Below are 24,543 nucleotides of genomic sequence, written 5' to 3' on the forward strand. Positions count from 1 at the left end.
AACGCCAAACGAATGGAAGAACTCAAGTTTAGGGAGCAAGTTCTTTGTAGGACTGGCAACGAGAAATGATGGACAATTTCTAATGAGATTGGAAACCTATGCTTTGGTGAATCCGTGGTTTCTGAAGAGGGTAATAACCAAGTCTGGTCTATCAGAGAATTCAAAACCAACCTTCTTGGACGCAGAGATGACTACTGCAGGTGATGAGAGCCCACATGAGCTGATGAGGTAAGAGACCACGGAAGTCTCATTTCTTGAGGCTTTTGAGGAGTTGCATTTGAGAGATGAATGGTTTTGCACAAAACCCAGTTGTGCAGTTGATTCTCTTACAGTTCTCCCAATTGGGACTCTTTTGAAGAGGAAGCTAAACATTCAGAAATGTACTGAAAGCGCAATTAGTTCTGACCTGGAACTTACGGAGGTGTCTTCCAATAGGGTGGCTTCTGTTTCCATTGCTTTCATCTGCTCTACATTAATTTATTAGGAAGTATACAGAATTAGTAAAGGACTGTCTTGGAGAGACCCGATCTCTTCCGGTGCTTGTCTCATTACCGCTTCCTGTTAGCTAGTCAATTCAAAGTTCTGTTATCCTCACTGTTAGAGATATAACGTAGTGGTTAACAGTGTTTGTTAAGTTATGGCCACTTGGCATAACTGTCTTAGAAATGCAAGTGTGTGCACGTGGAAATGGTTATGTGTTTGTTGTGTGTAACTGCTTCAAAGTGATTATAAATAAAGGATAATCCCAAGACTGAGGTCAAGGGGAATTGACTCTTTTCAATTCTAACTTGGTATCTCAGAGCAAGTCGTTCCTGGTTCTCCTTTTTTTTCGTTTCTTGAAAGTTCTTCTCGCCATGGTGTCTCCGTCCTCAACCTCAGATCTATCATCTGCTGCTTCGCCTGAATCTTCTCTTTCCTTCTCCAACATTCACCATTTTCTCTCTATCAAGCTTTCCTCTTCCAACTATGTTGTCTGGCGTTCACAGTTTCTTCCTCTTCTCCGCAGCTCGGGGTTGTTAGGGTTTGTAGATGGTTCTTCACAATGTCCACCGGAATTTGTGATTTCTCCCACATCAGACTCTCCAGTTGTGAATCCTGCCTTTCTCACATAGCAGAAGCAAGATCAGCTACTCTTAAGCTGGATTTATCCTCTTTAACGGAGAGTGTGCATTCTCAAGTTGTTGGTCTTGAGACATCCTTTGAGGTCTGGTCCACTCTTGCCTCAGCGTACGCTTCACACTCGCAAGCTCGGGTAATGCAATTGAGAATGAATTTGCACAGCATCAAGAAAGGATCAGATTCTATGGCTGACTACCTTCTGCGTATCAAACGCATTGCGGATGAACTCGCACTAGTTTCAAAACCAGTATCTGATGAAGATCTGGTTCTTTTCACTCTTGGAGGTCTTGGGTCTGATTTTTCATCGTTTGTCACTTCTGTGACGACTCGTGAGTCTTCGGTTAAGATGAAAGATCTTCATGGATTATTGATCAGTGAAGAGATTCGAAATGTTGCTGTTCTTCAAGATCTCACAAACTCCTCTGCTCATGTCGCCAGTGCTACTCCAGGGGTTGATTCCTCTGCTTCTTCCCCTGCTGCAACAAAAGACCGTTCCCCGGTGTCACGGCAGATCGACTCTCCTTCAAATCGATACAGTCGTGGTGGCTATCGGGGGGCACGTGATCGAGATCGTGGTCGCGGTTATCGCAGCACTGGAGGCTATCGCGGTAGCTTTGATAGAGGATCTCGTGGTGATTACAACTCTGGCCGATATCCTTCTACTTGCCAGATTTGCAATAAAATGGGTCACTCTGCAAAGTTTTGCTACCAGCGATTCACCACAGATCCACCCCAAGCTAACTTCACTGGCTTCCAAGGTAATCATCAGGCATGGTATCCAGACACCGGAGCTACGCATCATATTACTCCTGACATGAGCACTGTTCAATCGTCTAGTGATTACAATTGAGCTGATTCTGTTCGCATAGGCAACGGCACAGGTCTGCCCATCCAACATCTTGGATTTTCTAGTTTTACTGCTGGTTCTAAAAACTTTCGGCTAAACAACATTCTTCATGTTCCCAAAATGACACATAATTTGCTTTCAGTTCGTCAATTTGCTAAAGATAACTCTTGTTATTTTGAATTTCATTCAAATTTCTTTTGCATCAAGGATCGTTGCTCGGGGAGTATTCTGCTAACCGGACCAATCAGTGATGGCTTGTATCAGCTTCGTCTTCCAGTACCTGTTGTTTCGTCTTCCTCTGAGTTAGATTCTTCTCCAGTCAGTTACTCGGCTGTTAAGACCTCTGAGGCAATGTGGCACAAGCGCCTTGGTCATGCGTCAAATACTGTTGTGCGCAAAGTTCTTTCCACTCACAGTCTTCCTTTTATTTCTTGAAACAACAATCAGTTTGCAGCCACTGTCAATTGGGTAAGGCACACAAGCTGCCGTTTAGAGCATCTACTACTTGTACCACTGGTCCTCTCCAATTGATATTTTCTGATCTTTTTGGTCCAGCGCCTTTGTTGTCTGTAGAAGGCTATCGCTATTATGTAGTGTTTGTTGATGACTTCACTAGATTTTCTTGGTTGTATTTTCTAACAAATAAGTCCGATGCTCTCACTGCTTTTCAAACGTTTAAAGCACTAGTTGAAAATCAATTTGGGTGTTCCATTAAGAATTTCCAGTCGGACTGGGGAGGTGAATACCGTGGTTTCTCCCAATTTTTGTCAAAATGTGGGATTGCTCATAGGTTATCCTGTCCACATACTTCTGAGCAAAATGGGACTGTTGAGAGGAAACATAGGCATATTGTTGAGATGGGGTTATCTCTTCTTGCACACTGTGGTTTGTCTACGCATTTTTGGAGCCATGCTTTTGGAACAGGTATGTTATTAATCGACTTCCAACTGTGGTGCTTGGGTTCGCCTCACCCTTCTTTAAACTCTATGGTTATCATCCGGATTACAATTTTTCCGAGACCTTTGGGTGTGCGTGTTATCCCTTACTTCGGCCGTATAATCGCCACAAGATGGATTACAGATCAGTTAGATGCTTATTTGTTGGTTACAGTCCAAATCATAAAGGCTACAAATGTTTCAATCCTTACACAAGAAAGATCATTATATCTCGGCATGTAGTGTTTGATGAAAACACTTTTCCAAAATATTCTCCTTCAGCTATGGTTGTTTCACCTTCAGATTCGAATGTGTGGCCATCTTTTCCACCTCTGTTTGGATATCAACATAACACACACCACTCGACTTCACAGGGTGTTTTAAACTCTCCAGTTTTATCACCACTTTCAGAGGCGCATGAGGAGTCCAATTCTGGTTCTGTTCAACCTGTGAATAAGGATTTAGTGGGTCAAGCCCATGATGATTTGTCATCACTCTCAAACAGTGTGTCGTCCATCCCAGCGGAGCCCATTGTACCCGCTGGCTCACTGGTGCCCAATTCTGGGCGAACTCACCCTATGGTCACTAGAGCCCAAGATGGAACACGTATTGTAAAGGTGCCTCGCAGCTTTTAGGCCACTAAGCATCCCTTCTCAATGGCTTTACTAGCCTCTACTTCGCCTATTGTTGAACCTACATGTTATACACAGGCGTCTAAGTCAGCTGAGTGGCGTAATGCGATGGATGTAGAGTACAATGCTCTCATTTCGAATGGGACTTGGTCTCTTGTACCACCACCTCCACATTGACATATTATTGGATGCAAGTGGATTTTCAGGGTCAAATACAAATCTGATGGTACTGTTGATCGTTATAAGGCCCGTTTAGTAGCAAATGGATACACTCAAGAACATGGGTTGGATTATTCTAAAACATTCAGCCCAGTAGTTAAGCGTACTACTATTTGCATTGTATTATCTCTTGCGGTTTCTCACGGTTGGCTTCTACGCCAATTAGATGTAACCAATGCATTTTTACACGGGTATCTCACCGAAGACATTTATATGGTCCAACCACCTGGTTATAAGGACACCCATTTTCCAAATCATGTTTGCAAACTTCAGCGTTCCTTGTATGGGCTGAAATAGGCCCCACAGGCCTGGTTTCAAAGGCTGAGTACTCACTTGTTACAATTGGGATTTGTTGGGTCCAAGATGGATACATCCTTGTTCATCCAACACTCATCCACAGGGCCTATCTATATTCTCATATATGTGGATGACATCATTGTCACGGGCCCTTCCTCTGCAGCCATTCAACACCTACTGGACGATTTGGCAAATGAATTTGCCATCAAGGATCTTGGCACAGCCCGTTATTTCTTGGGCATTGAACTGATTCCAAATTCGGATGGGCTGTTACTCTCTCAACAGAAGTATGTCTATGGGCTTCTTCAAAAGGCTAATATGCTAGGAGCAAAGCCCATCGCCACTCCAATGGCATCTTCTTCATCTCTTTCTCGCCATTCAGGAAAATTGCTACAAGATCCAACAGAGTATTGAAGCCTGGTTGGAGCGTTGCAATATGCTACGCTCACTCGTTCAGATATCTCATACCCGGTCAACAAGCTTTGCCAATTTCTAGCAACACCTACAGATGAACATTGGCTAGCTGCAAAGAGGGTGCTTCGGCATTTAAAGGGTACAATCCTACATGGCCTGCAGCTGTTTCGATCTCCATCACTATCATTAACGGGTTTTACGGATGCTGATTGGGCCAGCTGCCCAGACGATAGAAAATCCACTGGTGGGTACTTAATATTTCTTGGCTCTAATCTTGTTTCTTGGCAGTCTCGCAAGCAATCGACTGTAGCTCGTTCAAGCACAGAGAGTGAGTATAAGGCCTTGGCCTTGGCCACTACAGAGGTTACTTGGATCCGATCGCTTCTCACTGAGTTACGGGTCACTTTATCATCTCCACCAACTCTATGGTGTGACAATATCAGTGCTACTTTTCTCACGGCAAATCCAGTGTTCCATGCTCGTACGAAACACATTGAAATTGATTATCATTATGTACGTGATTTGGTCGCAAAGAATGCTTTGAGAGTTCGTTTCGTGTCGACGGTTGATCAGCTGGCTGATATTTTAACAAAAGGGCTCTCCTCAGCTCGGTTTGCTCATTTACGGTCCAAACTCAATCTTCGCTCAGGTAGCTTGAGTTTGCAGGGGGGTGTTAGAGATATAACGTAGTGGTTAACAGTGTTTGTTAAGTTATGGCCACTTGGCATAACTGTCTTAGAAATGCACGTGTGTGCACGTGGAAATGGTTATGTGTTTGTTGTGTGTAACTACTTCTAAGTGATTATAAATAAAGGATAATCCCAAGACTGAGGTAAAGGGGAATTGACTCTTTTCAATTGTAACTCTCACTGTAGTGAGTTCTGTTCCCTATTGCTAGTACTCATCCCTCTGATTTTCTTTTTTTATTTGTTCTGCTTCTACATGGCATCTGATGTTTCAGTCCTAAGCATAGTTCGAAAACTTGTTTTGTTTCGGTGTTTCAGGCTTACCGAAATATCCAAAATATCCAAAATTTCAGATATTTCGGCCAAAATTTTGCAATTTTCTGGTATGTTTCGGTAGGTCATTTCGGTGGGTTTTAGGCCAAGTTAAGGCCTTAAACTTCATGGAAACCCTATTTTAGGCTATATAAACACATTTAAATGTTCAAATTGTAAAAATAGTCACCCAAAGTGGTGTTTTGGACCATTGATTGGCAATGTATGGTCGAACCCTAATGTATAACTTAGTTAATTATACATACACATTGTTTAAGACTTTAAGTTCTAGAGGACATAATAAATTAATGATTAATAAACAATTTAAACAAGTAAATTGACTTGGAAGTTGGAAACATAAAGTGAATGACTCATAAGTCATAACTTAAGTCATAATATTTAGTACATTAAGTCAATAACAAGTTAACAACTTAAGCAGTTTGAATCTTGTGTTCTCCAAGTGGTTCCGACGTAGATTCGAAGGTCGGTACACAAATCAACAAAAAGAGTTTGAAGAATGAAGAAAACAGAAGAAACAAACCACAAAAGAGCAGCCTTGTTAGTCTCGGTCGAAATTTCGATCGAGACTAATGAGTTTTTGCCTTTTGTACTAGGTGTTTTGAAAAGAAAAATATCTCGATATCTCGCGAGATATGTACCAATATCTCGACATAATCGAAATCTCGACCGAGATTTGGTATTTTTTTGATTCGAGGCACCATTTCGTTTCGCCCTAGTCAAGATTTTCGAAATATTCGAAATCTCGACCAAGATTTCGCGAGATTTAGTACTATTACTCCTAAGTACAGAGAACAAAATGGAAATAGAAATTGTACAAATAGGAAAATTTTATATTAACTAAGCAAACATGGTTCTTTGAAATGAATTATATAACTTAAGGTCTTACAAGAACAAGATCTTGGATTATTCTATTTCTTATACAAATGTCTAGCCATCTTCTAGAGATGAGATATGGGATTTATTGTGTCACATAACAAATTCACTCAACAAGGATCATTCCACACACACACACACACACAAAACAGCATAGAAATGTCTAACCATCTTCTAGAGATGAGATATGGGATTTATTGTATCACATAACAAATTCACTCAACAAGGATCATTCTATGCACGTGCGTACACACACACACAACAAATTCTAGAGATGATATATGGGATTTATTGTATCACATAACAAATTCACTCAGCAAGGATCATTCTACGCTCGCACACACAAAAAAAAAACTGCTTAGAAATGTCTAGTCATCTTCTAGAGATCAGATATGGGATTTATTGTATCACATAACAAACTCACTCAACAAGGATTAAAAAAAAACAGCATCATTCTACGCGAACACACACACAGCCACAAAAAAAAAGCATACAATACACACCTAACACAACAATCATTCATCATACAATTAGTTTCCTTCTCCCTTTTCCTTTATCCAGGGAAATTTTTTTCTGCATTTCCATGAAAAGACAAAGGCGTAATTTTATTGTTATTTTCAGTGGCACAAGAAACTCATCAAGCGATCGAAAGGAACTTTTCCTCATTTGTTTGGAAGAGAACTCTGAAAACCACTAAGTAGAGCAGTCAACTGATTGATACTGATTAGAGCCATCCTAAACATGGTCCATGTATTTCCAAATAGAGGTAACCATGCTCAGTGATTTTAAGACATTCCACCAGTCTATAGCAATTGGTCCATTCAAATCCAGAATAATAAAATCTCCCTCAGAAAAGGAACTAAAATCAATGGTTTCAAATAGAAGACATGTTAAGATTATTTCTATAAATTTATTGAAAGGAAAAAGCTTTGAATGGATATAATCATCCTTTTAGGTCTTCTCATAATTATAGGATATACTGCTTTTCAAAGTTCAATTCAATAACAAGCATTTTTATAAACGAAACAGCATCAAATTTCAGTAATAAAGGCACTACAGCTTCAGCACCACAAGTTTAGAACCAAATACACCAAAGGGAGGTATTCTTTTTTCATTCTCTTTTTTTAACAGCTATACAAATCAGCATAACCAATTTATCAAATCATTGACATTAAGCAGCCTTTTTAATGAAAGAGAACTTATCAATACACATAAATGCATAGAAAGTGACATCCTAAAACCAATTTTACAAATTTAATGCCCCAAGAATCCAATTTTACAAAAATTTTACTTGTTATTCACCTTCTAAAGTGTTGAGTAAATTAAAGTTACACTATAAATCTGGGACTAGTCCCTACTCAAGTAACCACATGCACCAGAATGACTAGACAACAGATAGGTGCCTTCCTGCTGAGCTCAAAACAGTCCACCCAAGGCATAGGAGCTGAACAGTCAAGTTCCTAGAGACCGATACTGATAATTTTGTGCCTGGGGCTTCAAGACCAACCAACAACAACCCACTCACCCCCCCCCCCCTCCACAAAAAAAATAAATAAATAAAAATTTGAGGCTTGTGTACGGTCTCCATACAGACCTTGAGGCTTCAAGCTCACAAAGAAACATTAAGATCCATTCATTGAATTTCAAAAATTTGAGCATTGTACAATGGGTTCTTTCCACACTTCCTCAATTCTATATCCTAGTCCTAGCAGACTAATATTCCCTTTGTATAGATCCAAGAGTTGAGGAACTTCTTTCTCATAGTTGGTCACAAACTTCTCCAAGAAATACTTCTCACTTTTTGTCAACAGATGTCCCATTTTAAGATCTTCCTTAACCAGACCTTTCAATCTCAATACTCGTAAAACTGAACAGCTTGGAAGAATCCTCTTCTCCAAGCTAAGTCCAACAAGTAGCGGGTGTGTGATGATAACTTCCCGTTCCCAACCCATTTTGTCAACAAAGAAATCTAAATGGCTCTTTATATTCTTCTCAGACAGTTTCATGAAAAAAGCGTACCTCCTAAATGCCAAGAGAATCTCATCCTCAGAAAAACCCCACCTTCGATAGGCCTCCAATTTGTGCTTCCATGTCGATTTTGTCATTGATGTAAACACAGATAGAGCACTTATAAACGTGTACTTTGAAAGGTTGAAATCCATTTGCTTAATCTCCTCAACCATCTGTTTGACCATATCATTTTTAGGTGTCAACGTTGAGGGATAGTAAGTTAGTAAACTCACGATAATAGACTCCGGTACTCCATTTTCTCTCAAGATTGCAATATTTCGAGCCACAGTCGGTATATCACAATTGAAGAAACGAGCTTCACGTTTTAGACCAATAACAACATTCTCCAGAGTCCCAACTAAACTCTTCCAGAAATTAAAAGCAGGGATAATTTTGTTTTCTAAGCTACGGAACAAGAACTTTGAATCTTTGCAGAGGATTTTGGTAATGATAGGGCTCGAAACGCCCAACGAATGTAAGAACTCAAGTTTAGGCAGAAGCGTCTTTGTAGGGCTGGACACGAGCAACAATGGGCACTTTCTAATGAGACTGGAAATTTGGGCATCGGTGAATCCATGGTTTCTGAAAAGGGTAAGAACCGAGTCTGGTACGTCAGAGGATTCAAAACCAACCTTCTTCGATGCAGAAAGGGCGGCTGCGGGTGAGAGCCCACATGAGCTGATGAAGTAAGAGACAACGAAAGGATTCTGATTTCTTGAGGCATTTGAGGAGATGTATTTGAGAGACAAAGGGTTTTGTAGAAAACCCAGTTGGGTAGTTGAATCTCTTATTAAGGTTCTCCCGATTGGGACTCTTTTGAAGAGGAAACTAAACATTCGGAAATGTAACTAAAATCGCAATTAGTCCTGACTAGGAACTTACGGAGGGGTCTTCCGAGAGCGCGGCTTCAGTTTCCATTGCTTTCATCTGCTCTGCGACTTGAAACCAAAGTTCTCGAAAGGTGAAAGCTACTTCTGGGCTAGAGAGTGAAAATCCTCCAAGTAGATTTTAGGATGCGTATTCATTACTAGTACTCCCCTTCAATTATCCTATATTTACTGATGCTGACTACTTTTATACTTTTACCTCTTTTTCTCCCTGGCAGATTCCTAAACTTTGTTTTGATACTTCCAACATTTTTTAGGTCGTTCATCAAAAAAAAAAAAAATTTTTTTAGGTCTTTTTTTGGTTTTTTTTTCTTTTCCGTTTATGGTTTATTTAAAAAAAAAATTCATTACTATAAATCATTTCGATCAAAATATGAAAATCATTTGATAAATAATAAACATAGGGAGAATGTTCTCTCTGTCAGGGGCGCACGCTGCGCCCAGACACATGGGGGTGGGTGCAATGACCACCCTGCCCCTCTCAGTGGCAAACCCATGAGTCTGGGAGCAGCCTACGCTGCGGCACAGAGAACATGGACCCATAAACATAATAGAGTATAGAATGAAAAACCATTTTGTAACTATCAATACATAACTAATTTTTATGACATATTTGACAAAATGACCCATATATAGTTTTAATGGTAGGTGAAGAGATTCCTCTTTCACCAATCTTCTTTCCCAAATCAACTCAAAACAATAACAGTGGGTATGGGATTCTTGTTCTTCTTCGACCTCGATGTTGCAAGTCTCCTTCTGATTTCTTGCTTTTTTTAATCCTTCTTCCTCATCTTTTCTTCTGTCTTTTGTTATTGCCAATTTCACAGACACCCCTGGAATTTTGGCCTAATTACAGAGACACCCAAGAACTTTCAAAAGCCTTGTTTGTCGAAACTTGGTCAATTGGTTTGTGCCTTGATTGTCAAAACTTGGGCTTAGGCTTGTACAATTGTACTCGTGTCTCACAATCATGGATCAAGAATTAGGTCGGAACCTATCGAAACCATTGAAATATCTCAGTTTCGCAGGTTTTCGAGACGAGTTAGAGGTGGATTTTTAAAAGTGTAACGTTTCGACCAGGTATCGGTGGTTTCGACCATGTTTTGGTCGAAATATGGTTGAACCACCTTGAACCAGGCCTATATAATACCTCGTCTCGATCGAGAAGGCATATCTCGACTTGGTTTTGACAGAAACCCCTTCAACTCGGTGGTTTTGACAGAAACCCCTCCAACCAAGCTTTCCCCATGAATGGGAAAAAGTACTCGATTTTGACCTAGTTTCGGTTGGTTTTGACCAAAACTCGGTTTCAGCCAGGTTGAAACCCGAGTTCTTGATCCTTGCTCACAATTGAGTGCCCAGTCGAGGCACCCCCTTTCCTCTCCCTCTTGGATTCCATCAAACGCTCAATCCCCCTTCGGGCCACCATAGTGATGGACCTACCTTTGGCACCAAAAAAAAATCCTCATATCGTTGTCCTCTTTTTCATGTGCTAAGTTTCGGATACTTCAACTTAGGAGAGAAGAAAAAAAAAAAAAAAATTTGTGTCACATATTTCGCCATAGCTAAAAGGAAAAAGGTTTTCTATATTAAAAAAAAGGCAAGATTATGCTAACTGATCGTATAGCTCCTACACCAACATGATAGCCAATGAAAGTGCACACAAAGGCATTGGTTTGGATGCAATTTTCGATTTCACTGGGGGTCGAGATTCAAGTTGCAAAGATTTTTGACATGAGGCTTATAAAAAAAAAACAATTAACATTGGAAAACATGGTTGGATCCATGTGGCAGAAAACCACATCTATCTAATTGATCAAATTTTCACTCCAAACAAGTAAGGAAAATCTATTAAAATTGCTTTCAAATACAAAAATGCAAATACATTCTCTTATAATGAAATAATAACTTTGTAACTTATGACACTTTTTGACTCCTTGTCATGCTTCTCTTAGACTCAAACTTGGTGAATAAGATGGGCATGGGACGATCTATTACACATTCAAATTCAATTACATGACAAGTAAACTTGACCATATTACATGAGTAATATCACAAAGCATTTTCACACTTAAAATTTTCCCAAAAAGAGAGAGCTGTCCAATTTCTCCCATGTAGAGTTTGGACGATTATGTAAGCCACTTCCACCATTGGGTAGCCTCACACATAAACCACTTCACCGATTAGATAACCTCACACATCAAATTAATGGTTTATCTGAACCATACGGCCTCTATATATTGATCTTTTCACTTAAAAATATGTAACCATTAATTTCATACAAAAGATGACTATGTGGATTCACCCCATTAATTTCATACCAAAACTCAATCACATTGCCCATGGAGTATAGATTTTTTTTGAGCTAATCAAATGTCAGCATGAAATTGACTCGTAAATTGTGCAGTGTGGTCATTAATATGCAATGTGATGGATAAAAGATTTCTAAGGGTGTCATGCTTAGCTTTTTTTTTGAGAGGGGGGTAGTTTATTTTATTTTTTATTTATTTACTTGTTAGAAGGCATTTTTTCTAATCCTATAAATAAACATATTCTATTTACCAAAAAATAAAGGGTTATTTTCAAATGCCCCCCTGAAAATGGTCGAACTTGCAGTTGCCCTCCTAAACTTTTACTAATTCTACGTGCACCTTGCTTTCCAAACTAAGTACCATTATAGTCCCTCCCGTTAGACAGAGACATTATGTTCTAACGTCTGACATTTTTTGTACATGGTTAGACCATTCTGTCCTTGATAGAGTGAAACGACAAAAATGCCTTTACTTTAAAAAAAAAAAAAAAACCTGCAATCCATCTTCCCCAAATCGTTTGGGGAAGATGAGTTGCAGGTATCCTTCAACCCCCATTTTCCTTCCTTCTTCGATTTCGATTTCTTTCAATCTTCCTTTTCTTCTTCTTCCCTGTGTTCTCTCGCTACTTCTGCCATCTTCCTTTTCTTCTTCTTCTTCCCTGTGTTCTCTCGCTGCTTCTTCCCTTGTGGCAAGCTTTTATTTGCTTATAGCAGTATAAAACAAAGGAAAGAGACATTTTTTCTGAGTCACCGTCGCCTAAGATGAAACAACAAGATGGGAGAAGAAGTGCTAGTCAGCTACGACAGCCGAGAGGAGTCGGTTGAACACTTAGAGAAGAACCCTCTGGTTAACGCTTTGAATACCCTATCCTCTTTCAGTTACTTTTCTAAATTATGTTTCATGAATTCCTTTTCTTTTTCCCCCTTATTTGATTGCTTGATTAATGATTTTGATTTGATTGTGGGATTCGTATTTTACTAATAGGTTTGTTGCAGGTTCTATTGATCTGAGCTTTTTGATTTTCTTTTAGTGGGTGTTTATGTGTGGCTCTGACTGGCTTTGCCTTATCTTCTTTATTGGTCTTTTCAGTGAATCTAGAACAGAAGAAAACACGAATAAAATAAGGATAAATGCAAGTGTCTCCTCCTCCCCTCCAGATCTGATGTTTCTGAAATTAAATAATCAAATCAGATAAACAGTAGAAACTTCTTCTTTTCATTAAAATTTCGTTTTCATTATCACAATCTATTCAATAATTGTGCCAGAGCACCATCACTTCTCCAAATTAATTCGATTCGCAAATCCTATCAGATCCGGGAAAATGAATTTTAATGAATGGTTTTGGTTTCAAGAAGAGTCCTCACATACGCTATCCATGCCGAATTTGGTTTGATTATAATTGATCGAAGAAAAAATATCCATATAGACGATTCCAAGAGAGAAGAGATAGCTAGGGTTGCATCCTAGGAGAAGCAACGAGAGAACACAAGGAAGAAGAAGAAGAAAAGGAAGATGGGAGAAGTAGCAAGAGAACACAGGGCAGAAGAAGAAAAGGAAGATTGGAAGAAATCACAGAAGGAAGGAAAATAGGGGTTGCAGGTTTTTTTATTTTTTAAAATAAGGATATTTTTGTCATTCCACTCTATCAAGGGCAGAATGGTCTAACCACGTACAAAAAATGTCAGACGTTAGAAGATAACGTCTCTGTCTAATGGGACTATGGGAGGGACTATAGTGGTACTTAGTTTGGAAAGCAGGGGTGCACATAGAATTAATGAAAGTTCAGGGGGTAATTGTAAGTTCAGCCATTTTCAGTAGGGCATTTGGAAATAACCCTTGAAAATATAAACCAAAAAGATGTCTCCATATGGGCCGGGCCTTTCTTTTTGCCACATGGCAACTCAACTAGCAGCATAATCTGAGATTTTTGTGAATAATTTGGAAAAATAAAAGATCCTTGTGACAATAATAATTTACTTTTAAATAAAAACAAACCTGGGAAAATATCTCTACTTGGTGCCGGTGGTGTTTCACTGTTTCCTACGCGCTACACCCCCTCTTACGTGATACCATAAGATGACACCTTTGCCCCTGGGTAGATACTCAGGTGTGCTCACCTATTAGCTCAGACGCTTGTGTAGAGACCATGCGACCAAGTATAGATCTTTTGTCCTATAACAAATAAACTAAATAACATATAGGATGGGAGGGGGAAAGGAAAAAATTTCCTAGAAAATATGTTGGTTGACAAATCCATATTTTAGGCATGCAATGCTATAAAATATCAAATAATAGAGCAATACAATGTTTAATTATAATTTTTTTATTGAATAAAAGAGCCATGTGAATAGTCTATAGCTTTAGATAAATTGAGGTCATGAAGCCACGGAATGGAATACAGCCAATTTGTCATATACATGATAGATAGGGCCTTCCGAGTCAGGGTATTTGCTATAACATTTTGAGCCCGTAGAATACACTAGATGAAAAACGAAATCAAAACAAAAGAAGTAGAGAGGTGCTTCAGATTATCAATAATAGCTGTTACATTTAGTAGTGGGATCCTGTGCGGTTCAAGAATGTAGAAGACGACTTACTTGCTATCCGATTCAACTTAAAGTCTGTTGTACGGTTGTACCCGTGAAACATCATCAACTAATTTAACCATAAAATATCATGTTCTTTCTATAATATATTTTTTTTCAAATTTTAGTAAGTATTAAAAATGGGGAGGGGGAATCAAAATTTTCTAGTTCTTCTCTATTTCAAAATGAATTTGGCAAACAAGTCATCAAACAAATGAAGTAATCAACTACACTTATAGTTTTAAGATTTAAACACCATATTCATCCAATATAAACCGACATAAACATTGAAAGGGAGAATCGAGATTTACCTCACACAGCACAAAAACTCTCTATATCTCCCAAGCCAAACGTTTATGGTCAATTTGAACGCTATGGGTTTTGTAGATTGAAAAAACAAAACCCTCCTCCCGAAGTATATATGATACTATGCCCTACACAAATTGCTGAGAAGTCTCAAACATGTAAGTCACAGGTTTGTGTTGGGTATTTAAGTTGCAAGGGAAATTGTTATATTTCTAGGTAAAAATCATGTTAAGGGGGGGGACAAAGTTTGTATGTATTCTATCATGTATCATGTAGACAGATGATATGTTGGATATGGAGTACATAGTATAAATTAGTTATGTGTCAAATTTTAGAGTCTAATTCAAATACCCCCTTTTTATTGGCATACATCTTGTCTATGTTCATGCATGTGTACCAATACTCTAGACATTAGTATGCACTCTCCCAATCTTGAGTGAGAAAAAACAATTCATATTAAAAAAAACATAAAAATACATGGCTCAGATGTGCCTTCTGATTTTCAAAAACATCACCTTCCATTCTTACAAGGATAACTACTAAAAAAACTCGAGAAGGGATCAGGTTCACGTACGAGAACGCGTACAGATGGAATCACCCCAGGTGGGACCCACATGGTGAATTCCATCTGTAAGCCTATGAGGCGTTCTTGTACATTCCCATGTAAGAACCTAATCCCAACTCAAAAAATTCTAGGTGAAAGCAATATAAAAAGGGAAAAAATTATTCTCACAACCCACTTTCATAAGCTTATCAAAAGTGACCCTACCTAATGTGTCGAACGATGGCACAACAGCACTGCAGTGCACAGCAGCGGATAAAGGTCCTCTCGTCTCACGACAATTTAAACAGCATTGAGAACCTGAGTGCAAGGTTTTAAAAGTTGGAATCGGTCCATGCCACTAGAATTGGTCTGTGTCATTGGAATCGGTTTCAAAAACCCTTGAATCGGCCCTTAAATCGGTTGTATTGGATCAGTCAGAGTTGGGGTCGATCACAACTCTCGATCGATTCCAAACCAAATCGGCTTAACCAGCGACCCAATTACCAATTCTTGAAACTATGCATGAGACTCTAATTTTATGAAGTTTCAACCCAAACACAAATGTAGAGACATTAAAGAATGAAGAAAAAGAAAATAACAAAAAGAAAAAAACACAGCCCGGTGCCCAATTAGGAGACGCATGGGAGCATCCATTGGGAGGTGGGATTTTTTATTTTGCAGGGGAGCAGGCGGTCCATCTAGGGGGAGCTCTGTTTGTCACAGACTATACACGACCAAACAACGTTTATTTCCCCTAAAAAATTTACATTGCAAACATGTGTGGTATCATTTGATGAAAAAATCTCACAACCAGGTTTTAAAAAACAATAAAATTGGAAAATCTCAAAAGCAAATCTCTCTCTCTCTCTCTCTCTCTCTCTTTATATATATTGCTCGTCAAATGGGCTTGGAGATTTGTGACGCAGCTAGATCCGGCATGGGCTAGGCATAGTTGAGCTAAGTTTCTTCCGCGGGGGCAGTTCTTCACGTCCATAAGCATTCTTTGCTTTATGTTTCATCCATTTTTCATATATATATGGGAGAAAAAATACCACTTGGTCGCGCGTTTGGATGTGTACCTGTGCCTAGACACAGTCAGACATGAAATGACCAACACACCCTTGCCTTTCCATAGGGGCGGGCCAATCATTTGGCGTCCGGCTGCGTCTGGGCGCAGTAATACGTCCAGACACACGACCAAATGCACGTGTGGACAAAAATATGTATGTGTGTGTGTGTGTGTGTGAGAGAGAGAGAGAGAGAGAGAGACAAGGGACGTAAGAGAATCATGGGGGGAAGGAAACAGAAACTGGTTAAAATATATATGTTGAATCCATAGTTGGAAAACCAGGTTTTGATTCGGACGAGTTACCCGAGTCGAGTCAAAATATCATAAAACCTGATCAAGAGTCATGTAGACTCACCAGGATTAGAGAACGACCAAACTCGCTCCTGGTCAGTTTGCATTTTCCAAGAATCGGTAATTATGTCCGAGTCAAGAAAAAACCAACGAGTTGTATCATTTATCTCTCTCCTATCGATCTTGCCAAAATTGAAGATTGTTCTAAATCTAGATTTCTAGACAGATTAACCAAAAGGAAGCCATCACTTTCACTTCAATTACTAAATCTATCAAAAAAAAAACCCATAAATAGTGGATCTTTAGCTACAGTTCAAGCAACACCTAATTGTTAAGGGGGGAAAATTAAATTAAGTGCAAATGTCTTGTTGAGTGTTAATAAATCTTGAAATGCTAGAGGGCAGGCCTTGGTGCAACAATAAGGTTGATCTATTGTGACCCCTTTATTGTGACCAAGGGGTCACAGGTTCAAGTTGCGAAAGCAAGGGTAAGGGGTAAGGTTGCATACATTATAATCATCTCCAGACCCGTAGTGGCAGAAGCCTCATGCATAGAGTACACCCTTTTTTTAATAAATCATGAATGCTAACCCTTCTTCACAGGTTTCCCCATGGATTTCTCCAACAAACAATGAAGACAGGTGTGACCTATGTGAGACAAAGGAATCGAAAGAGGAAAAGGACCGCAAGAGGGAAGGATGGGAGGGAGAGACTTGGGGGAGGCAATGGATCTCTTTCTCTCTCTTAGGTTGTGTACTTGATTTCTAGATAAATCTAAAACAGGGAAGACAAAAACATCATTTTTACATTCTAAAATACCTAAAATGACCCATTGAAGATGCTTGTGATTGTTGGAAAAGGAATTTTAGAGGTGCACTATTCTCCTCTCCTCTCCCATACTCTTTAAAGTATTTCAGAGTTATCTATTCAGTTAAAAAATTATGTGATTACATCTGTTCTATAAAATCCAGCTCATATATTCTATACGTAATAAGATAATTTCTCACAGAAAAAAACCTGAGTTTCATAACAAAACTGTTCTTGCCAATAGGATCTCAGTCTAGAGCATGTTGATGTGTAAACTTAAGTAATTTGATCATGTCTACGAAAATAGCGCGGCAGATCACCTTCTCTATTGATTCCTAGAGACCTACGTTAATTATAATTTTGAACAGAGACATGAACAACTATTTATTACATTCAATAGAATAACTTAATTTTTGTCCAATGTTGTCCTTCCAAAACTCAACGGAAGGTTTGCATTGACCTTGGAAACTTGCAAGTTGTTTTCTAAATCTAAAAACAAATAGAGAAATAAACTGTGTCCAGATTTTCTCCAGAGTTTAGTAGCATGTTTTTATTCTTTTTTTTTTTAATATCCAAAATTCTAAGAATTAAATTTTAACTGGTCCGGATGGCAGTTGAGGTTTCTAATTAACATGCTATAAAGGATAACAAACTACACCAATATTGTTCTTTGCATGAACTTTTGATTTGCTTAATTGTCTAACAATTATATTTTACCATTTGGAAATAACAATCAGCAGCAAAAAATAAGTTTCTTATGATTTACCATCAGAACCTGCAGCCTAAACAGTTATTAGCTTCAACTTCACAAAAGACATGATTGGTAATGATACAAGGTGTCACAAGGAAATAATCAATTACTTTGTGTTAATTGTTTCAGGGACACTCCAACCATCCCCATTAACATATAGCTACAATGGCTAGATAAAAATACAACAAAATTCCCCAAAAACTGGGTACAGATGCTTGAAAACAAAATGGTAACCATGTCTTTCACCTTAGTCGCAATGATATGAAGAATCAAAAAGGTGTTGAGTGCGGTGTAGAAGAGGATAGCCAAGGTAAAATGTTGTTCCAAAGACCCCCCCCAACCCGAAACGAAAAATCTCACCCCTGTTGGATGCCCCTGCACACACTCTCATTAGCCCCCACATTGATGCAGAGGCCACTCAGCCTGGTAGCAATCTCCTCTACATGAATGATTGTCTTGTTCTCTATCTAGCATTCAGAGAAACTCAACTTGATCATCATCAATATAATTTGTTAGAGAAGATTCAGAATAAGGGGCTTGTCTTGTTCTCTATCTAAAGTTCATGCTAGCACAGCTTGTCAGATCAGTTCTTGTAGTAAAGTTGCTATTTCTTGAATTCAGTTTTATATTCAATTTGCAGTTGCACCAAGCATCATCCCCAGCTCATAGAAATTGGTTGTTTTCACTCAACAAAGATCATTCTACACACACACACACAACAATGATTCATCATTCAATTAGGTTCCTCTCCTCCCCCCTTTTCCTTTATCTAGGGAGAAAATTTTCTGCATTTCCATCAAAGGCAAATGTATAGTTTTACTGTTATTTCAAGTGGCACAAAAAACTATCATCAAACACATCGAAAGGAAAATGTCCCCATTTGTTTGGCATGAAACTCTGAGAAACACCATTAAGTAGAGCAGTTAATTGATGATACGAATTAGAACCATCCAGCATGACAGCATATGGTCCATATATTCCCAAATTGTAGTAATCAAGCTCAGTGATTTTAAGACATTCCATCTGTCTATGGCAGTAGGTCCATTCAGGTCCAGAATAATAAATCTCCCTACAAAAGTAACTTAAATCTATGGTTTCAAACAGCAGGTATGTTAGATAAACTCTATAAAATCATTAAAAGGAAAAAGGTTTTGAATAGATATAATCATCCTTTTAGGTATTCTCACATTTATAGGTTATATTGCTTTTCAAAATTCAATTCAATAACAAGCATTTGTATAACCGAAACTGCACCAATTTTCACTACTAAAGACACTGCAGCTTCAACACCACAAGTTTAGAACCAAATACACCAAAGGAAGGTTTTCTTTTTTCCTTCTCTTTTTCTTACCAAATATACAAATCAGCATATAACCAATTTATCAAGTCATTGACACTAAGCAACCTTTTAATAAAAGAAAACCTATCAATACACATAAATGCATAGAAAGTGACATCATATAACAAATATTGCAAATTTAATACCCCAAGAATCCAATTTTACATAAATTTTACTTTCTATTGACCTAGGTTTTGAGTAAATTGAAATTAAACTGTAAATCCGGTACTAGCCTCTACTCAAGTAACCACACGCACCATAATGACTAGGCAACAGATAAGTGCCTTCCTGCTGAGCATAAAACAGTTTACCGGAAGCATAAGAGCTGGACAGTCAAGTTCCTAGAAACCCATACTGAATCATTGACCTTAATTGTTGGTATACAGTCTCCATAGACCTTGAGACTTCAAACTTCAAAAGAAATATTTAGATCTATTTGTAAAATTTCAAAATTTTGGGCATTTTACAGTAGGTTTTTTCCACACTTCCTCAGTTCCATATCCTAATTCTAGCAGACTAATATTCCCTTTGTATAAATCCAAGAGTTGAGGAACTTCTTTCTCAAATTTTGTCACAAACTTCTCCAAAAAAAGCTTCACTTTTTTCAACAAATATCCCATTTGACGATCTTTCTTCATCAGACCTTTCAATATCAATCATAGTTGTCATGGCGTCGCCATGGCGCCGCCATGGCGTCCTGGCGTTGGGAGAGGGGGCATATCGAGCTACGCCATGGTGGATGTCAATATATCGTTCGATATGGCTTCCATGGCGACGCCATGGCGTCGCCATGGACGCCATACCACGATATGTTGGCATATCGGTCGATATTTGTACATATAAAAGTTAGATTAAAATTTTTTTTTTAAACCATTTAATAGCTTAGATGCTTTGCTCCAAATCACATACACTAAAGAAAGACTATTGCTATCAAGCTTTCAGAAACAAAGTTAGCCTATCATTTGATTTTTACTATTGCTTTCAATTATTTGATAGGTTAATCTATATTTTCAATTTTTCATACTTTCATATACACTAATGGATATTAGTTACACTTTCATGAATTAAACCATAGTGGCATAGTATATTAGTAGTAGTGTAGTACACTTTCATGTTGATTTTGATGTTATAGGACATATATTATAGCATACTAAATGACATTAAAAATACAGAAAATAAAAAATTAAACATGGTCGACATGCTCGCCATGGCAACGCCATGGCGGGCGACATGTCGATATATCGACGTGACACCCTTCCACCGACTTGGATCGCCGTGACGCCGTGACAACTATGATATCAATACTCGAAAAACTGAACACCTTGGAAGAATTCTCTTCTCCAAGCTAAGCCCAAGAATGTCCGGGTACGTGAAGATAACTGCCCGTTCCCAACCCATTTTGTTAAGAAAGAAATCCATGTCTCATTATCCTCTTCTCAGACAGTGCCATAAAATTTTGGGTACCTCCTAAATGCCATGAGAATCTCATTCTCAGAAAAACCCCAACTTCTAATTTCTGCTTCCATGTCAATTTGTTGATTGATGTTAACACTTGGAGAGCACGCATAAACATGTATTGTGAATGGTTGAAACCCATTAGCTTAATCTCCTCAACTATCTGTTTGAAGCGATCATTTTTAGGTGTCATCGATCTGGGACAGGATGTTAGTAAACGCACGATATTAGACTCCGGCACTCCATTTTCTCTCAAGATTGCAATATTTCGACTCACAATCTTTATACCACAACTGATGAGACCAGAAAAACGATTTAGACCAATAACAACATTCTCCACAGTCCCAACTAAACTTTTCGAGAAATTAAAAGCAGGGATGATTTGGTTTTTTAAGCTAGAAAACAAAAGCCATGGGTCTTTGCAGAGTATTTTGGCGAGTTTAGGGCTCGAAACACCCTGGGAATGGAAGAACTCAAGTTTAGGCAGAAGGGTCTTTGTAGGACTGGATACGAGCAATGATGGACACTTTCCAACGAGAGTGGAAATCTGGGCTTCGGTGAATCCATGGTTTCTGAAGAGGGTTAGAACTGAGTCTGGTCTATCAGAGGATTCAAAATCAACCTTCTCGGATGCAGAAATGGCGGCTGCTGGTGATAGGCCACATGAGCTGATGAGGTAAGAGACAACGAAAGAGTTCTGATTTCTTGAGATTTTTGAGAAGTATTTGAAAGATGAAGTGTTTTGCAGAAAACACAGTTGGGTTGTCGAATCTCTTACCGTTCTCCCAATTGGGACTCTTTTGAAGAGGAAACTAAACATTTGGAAATTTACTAAAAACAACTACTTCCGAATTCTTATTACGAACTTACAGGGTTTTTCGAGAGCGCGGTTTCTGTTTCTAATTCCTTTAATCGGCTCTGCAACTTGAGACCAAAATTCTCGAAGTATGAACGCCGCCTACGGACTAGAGAGTAAAAATCCACGAAACCCTTTTGGCAACTGGCGCTTTTAGGAGAAGCTGCAGGTCCGTTTGGTAATGAATACTTTTTGATATTGGAGTTCAAACAGCACAGAGAGCTTGAGTGCAAGGTTTTAAAAGTCGGAATCGGTCCGAGCCACCGGAATTAGTCCCTGTCATTGGAATCGGTTTCAAAAACCCTAGAATCGACCCTTGAATCGATTGGATTGGATTGGCCAGAGTTGAGGTCGATCACGAATCATGATCGATTCCGAACCAAATCGGCTTAACCAGCAATCCGATTTCCAATTCTTGAAACCATGCATGAGTGTCTAGTTTTATGAAGTTTCAGCCCAAACACAATTGTGAGAGACATAGAAGCTTGAAGAAAAAAAAGGGGGCGCTCTTCTCTGTGCCGCAGCGCAGGCTACGCCTAGGCACATGGGGGTGGATGTAATGACCATCCTGCCCCCCTAAGTGGCAGGCCCATGTGCTTGGGCACAACCTACGCTGTGGCACATAGAATATTCTCCCAAAAAACTAGTAACAAAAAGGAAAGAATACTGCCCGGTCACTAGTCCTTGCAGCAGCACGAGAGGGCCCAATTAGGATACCTGTGGGGGCATCCATTGGGGGGATTTTTCATTTTTTAAGGGGGCGGGCCGTCCTTTTGGGGGAGCTCTATTTGGACACAGGCAGGCTATACGACCAAGCAACGTTTTTTTACCCTAAAAATATTACATTGCAAACATGTGTGCATGAGTGTAGGATTAATTTCAGGTAAGGTCTTACCAAAAAAAATAATTTCAGGCAGGGTACCTAAAGTGTGGAATTTTACATTTGGGGTACATCATATTTCTTTTTTTTGGTGAATAAACTTTATTAACGTTGGAAAAACATTCCAGACAAGTCAGAGAACAAAGAGAGGGAAATACAAGGGGGGGGGGGGGGGGGAGTATCCAGCTAATACATCAAAGACTGAGTGGAGGCACCTAAAGAGGCAAGACAATCAACCACAGCATTAGCTTCCCAAAAGGAGTGAACATACGAGAGTTGGGTGAAGGATAGACTTATGGCTCGACAATTTGCTATGATATGAGCGATCTTCCAAGGCATTGCAGTTGCAGCTCCAGTAAAAAACTGGATAATCGTCAGATTATCGCTCTCAATGATTAAACATGGGAAACCCCTTTGCAGTGCAATAGTCAACGCAGTACGAACAGCCAGCGCCACAGCTACAAGAGCATAATTTTTACCAATTCCCTGCGAGAAGGCACAGATAAAGGAGGCATCATGTGACCTGCAGACTCCCCCAATACCTGCAATACCAGGATTGCCCCTGCTAGCTCCGTCTACATTGAATTTTACACTGGGGAATGAAGGCGGGATCCAGCGAATGCTCCTGATGTTTCTGCAAGGAGGAGAGGAATAGTTCTGCAGTAGTTCTCGCGCTTGAGAAATGGCTCTGAGCATGATAGTGCGTGGATTAAAAGTGATTTGCCTGAACAGGAGATCCCAATAAGCCTTCCAAATAAACCAGAAAAGGCTACAAAACAGAGATGCCTTGAGGTTCTCATCCCTTCCATGAGAGTTGGAAATTGCTGAAGCAGTTAAAATACCCGACTGGATATCTTGATTGGTGAAGAAGTGAGTCAGTCCTACACTCTGCCATATAGCTTTAATGACTGGACAATTGAAGAAAAGATGGGAAGCCGTTACCACTACATCTTGACATAAAGAGCAGATAGGGTTGAGCCCAAAGCCGCGAGCATTGAGGAGATCTGGAAGAGGGAGTTTTGCATGTAACATTTTCTAGATGAGGTGGTGGATCTTTGGGATAGTAGGAAGATGCCATAACTTCAACCATATATTATATTTGAAGTACGTCACATTTCACCAATGTTATGTTTGATGTTTCTTTTTTTTTTATTTTTTATAATTCCAATTTACCCTTGGTCTCTTCTCTGATGATATAGGGAATGGAGAAAGAGGTAGGGGAGGAAGGAGGTAGGTGAGGGGGAGAGACAGAACAGGAGAGGGAGGGCATATTACAAGTTCCCGAAAGTGGGGGATGAAAAACAGAGGAGGTTGGAGTGAGGTTTCAGGACATGGTGGGGGTGGGGGAGGAAGAACATAGGGGGTTGGGCGTGGTTGGTGAGAGGGGGATGTGGCGGGGTTGATGAATAGGTAGGGGAGGGGTGGCAATGGGGTAGGGCAAGAGTTTGACAAGAAGGAAGCAAGGGAAGGATTGCAGAGTGGGGGAGAAGGCAGGGTCGGGAAGTAGGGGCGGGAGAGGGAGGGATATTGGGACAGAGGGCATGGGGAGATGGGGGAGGGCAAGGAAGCAAGGGGTGGTGCTGAGTTGTGGGGTAGGGAGGGGTTAGGGGCGGAAAAACAGAAGCAAAAAAAGATAGGGCTAGGGTGGTTGCGTAGTGAAGGGGAGGGGGTGGGAGCGCACAATCGCTACATGGGGTTTTTGCTTTAGAAAAAACGAGTAGAGATTTAGGTTGCAAAGATTTGTGACATGAGGCATATCAAGAAAAGGAGAAAGAAGACTATCAGGTTGTGTGGAGCCCATGCCTACACAAGAAGGGAGAAATAATTTCCCCACCCCCCTCCAAACCCGAAATGAAAAATCTCACATCTGTTGGGTGCCCCTACACACGCTCTCGTTAGCCTCCACATTGATGCAGGAGCACTTAGCCTGGCAGCAATCTCTTCCCATAAAAAACTGTAGCATTGACAAACATAAGGGGATCAAATTTTTAACTAAAAAAAGTAGGGGATGTTTGTTAAAATTAAATTCAAATTGACCAAAAAATTACAAAAATACTAGAATCTTTTATAATGAAATAGCATCCTCGTAATGGCAGA

General features: G+C 39.5%; 2 long non-coding RNA genes across 2 annotated transcripts; one reads left to right on the forward strand and one right to left on the reverse strand.

The window, feature by feature from the left end:
- Positions 1–251: 251 nt before the first annotated feature.
- Positions 252–9,352, forward strand: LOC122647750. The gene is made up of 2 exons (XR_006330960.1): positions 252–421; positions 9,264–9,352. It is a non-coding gene; the product is annotated as an uncharacterized LOC122647750 (long non-coding RNA).
- On the reverse strand, positions 9,260–21,729 carry LOC122647748. Its single transcript, XR_006330958.1, has 2 exons — positions 21,677–21,729; positions 9,260–9,344 (listed from the first exon to the last, which is right to left on the reverse strand). It is a non-coding gene; the product is annotated as an uncharacterized LOC122647748 (long non-coding RNA).
- Positions 21,730–24,543: the final 2,814 nt, after the last annotated feature.

Source organism: Telopea speciosissima, unplaced genomic scaffold, assembly GCF_018873765.1.
Source record: "Telopea speciosissima isolate NSW1024214 ecotype Mountain lineage unplaced genomic scaffold, Tspe_v1 Tspe_v1.0136, whole genome shotgun sequence".
NCBI classification, from domain to species: domain Eukaryota; kingdom Viridiplantae; phylum Streptophyta; class Magnoliopsida; order Proteales; family Proteaceae; genus Telopea; species Telopea speciosissima.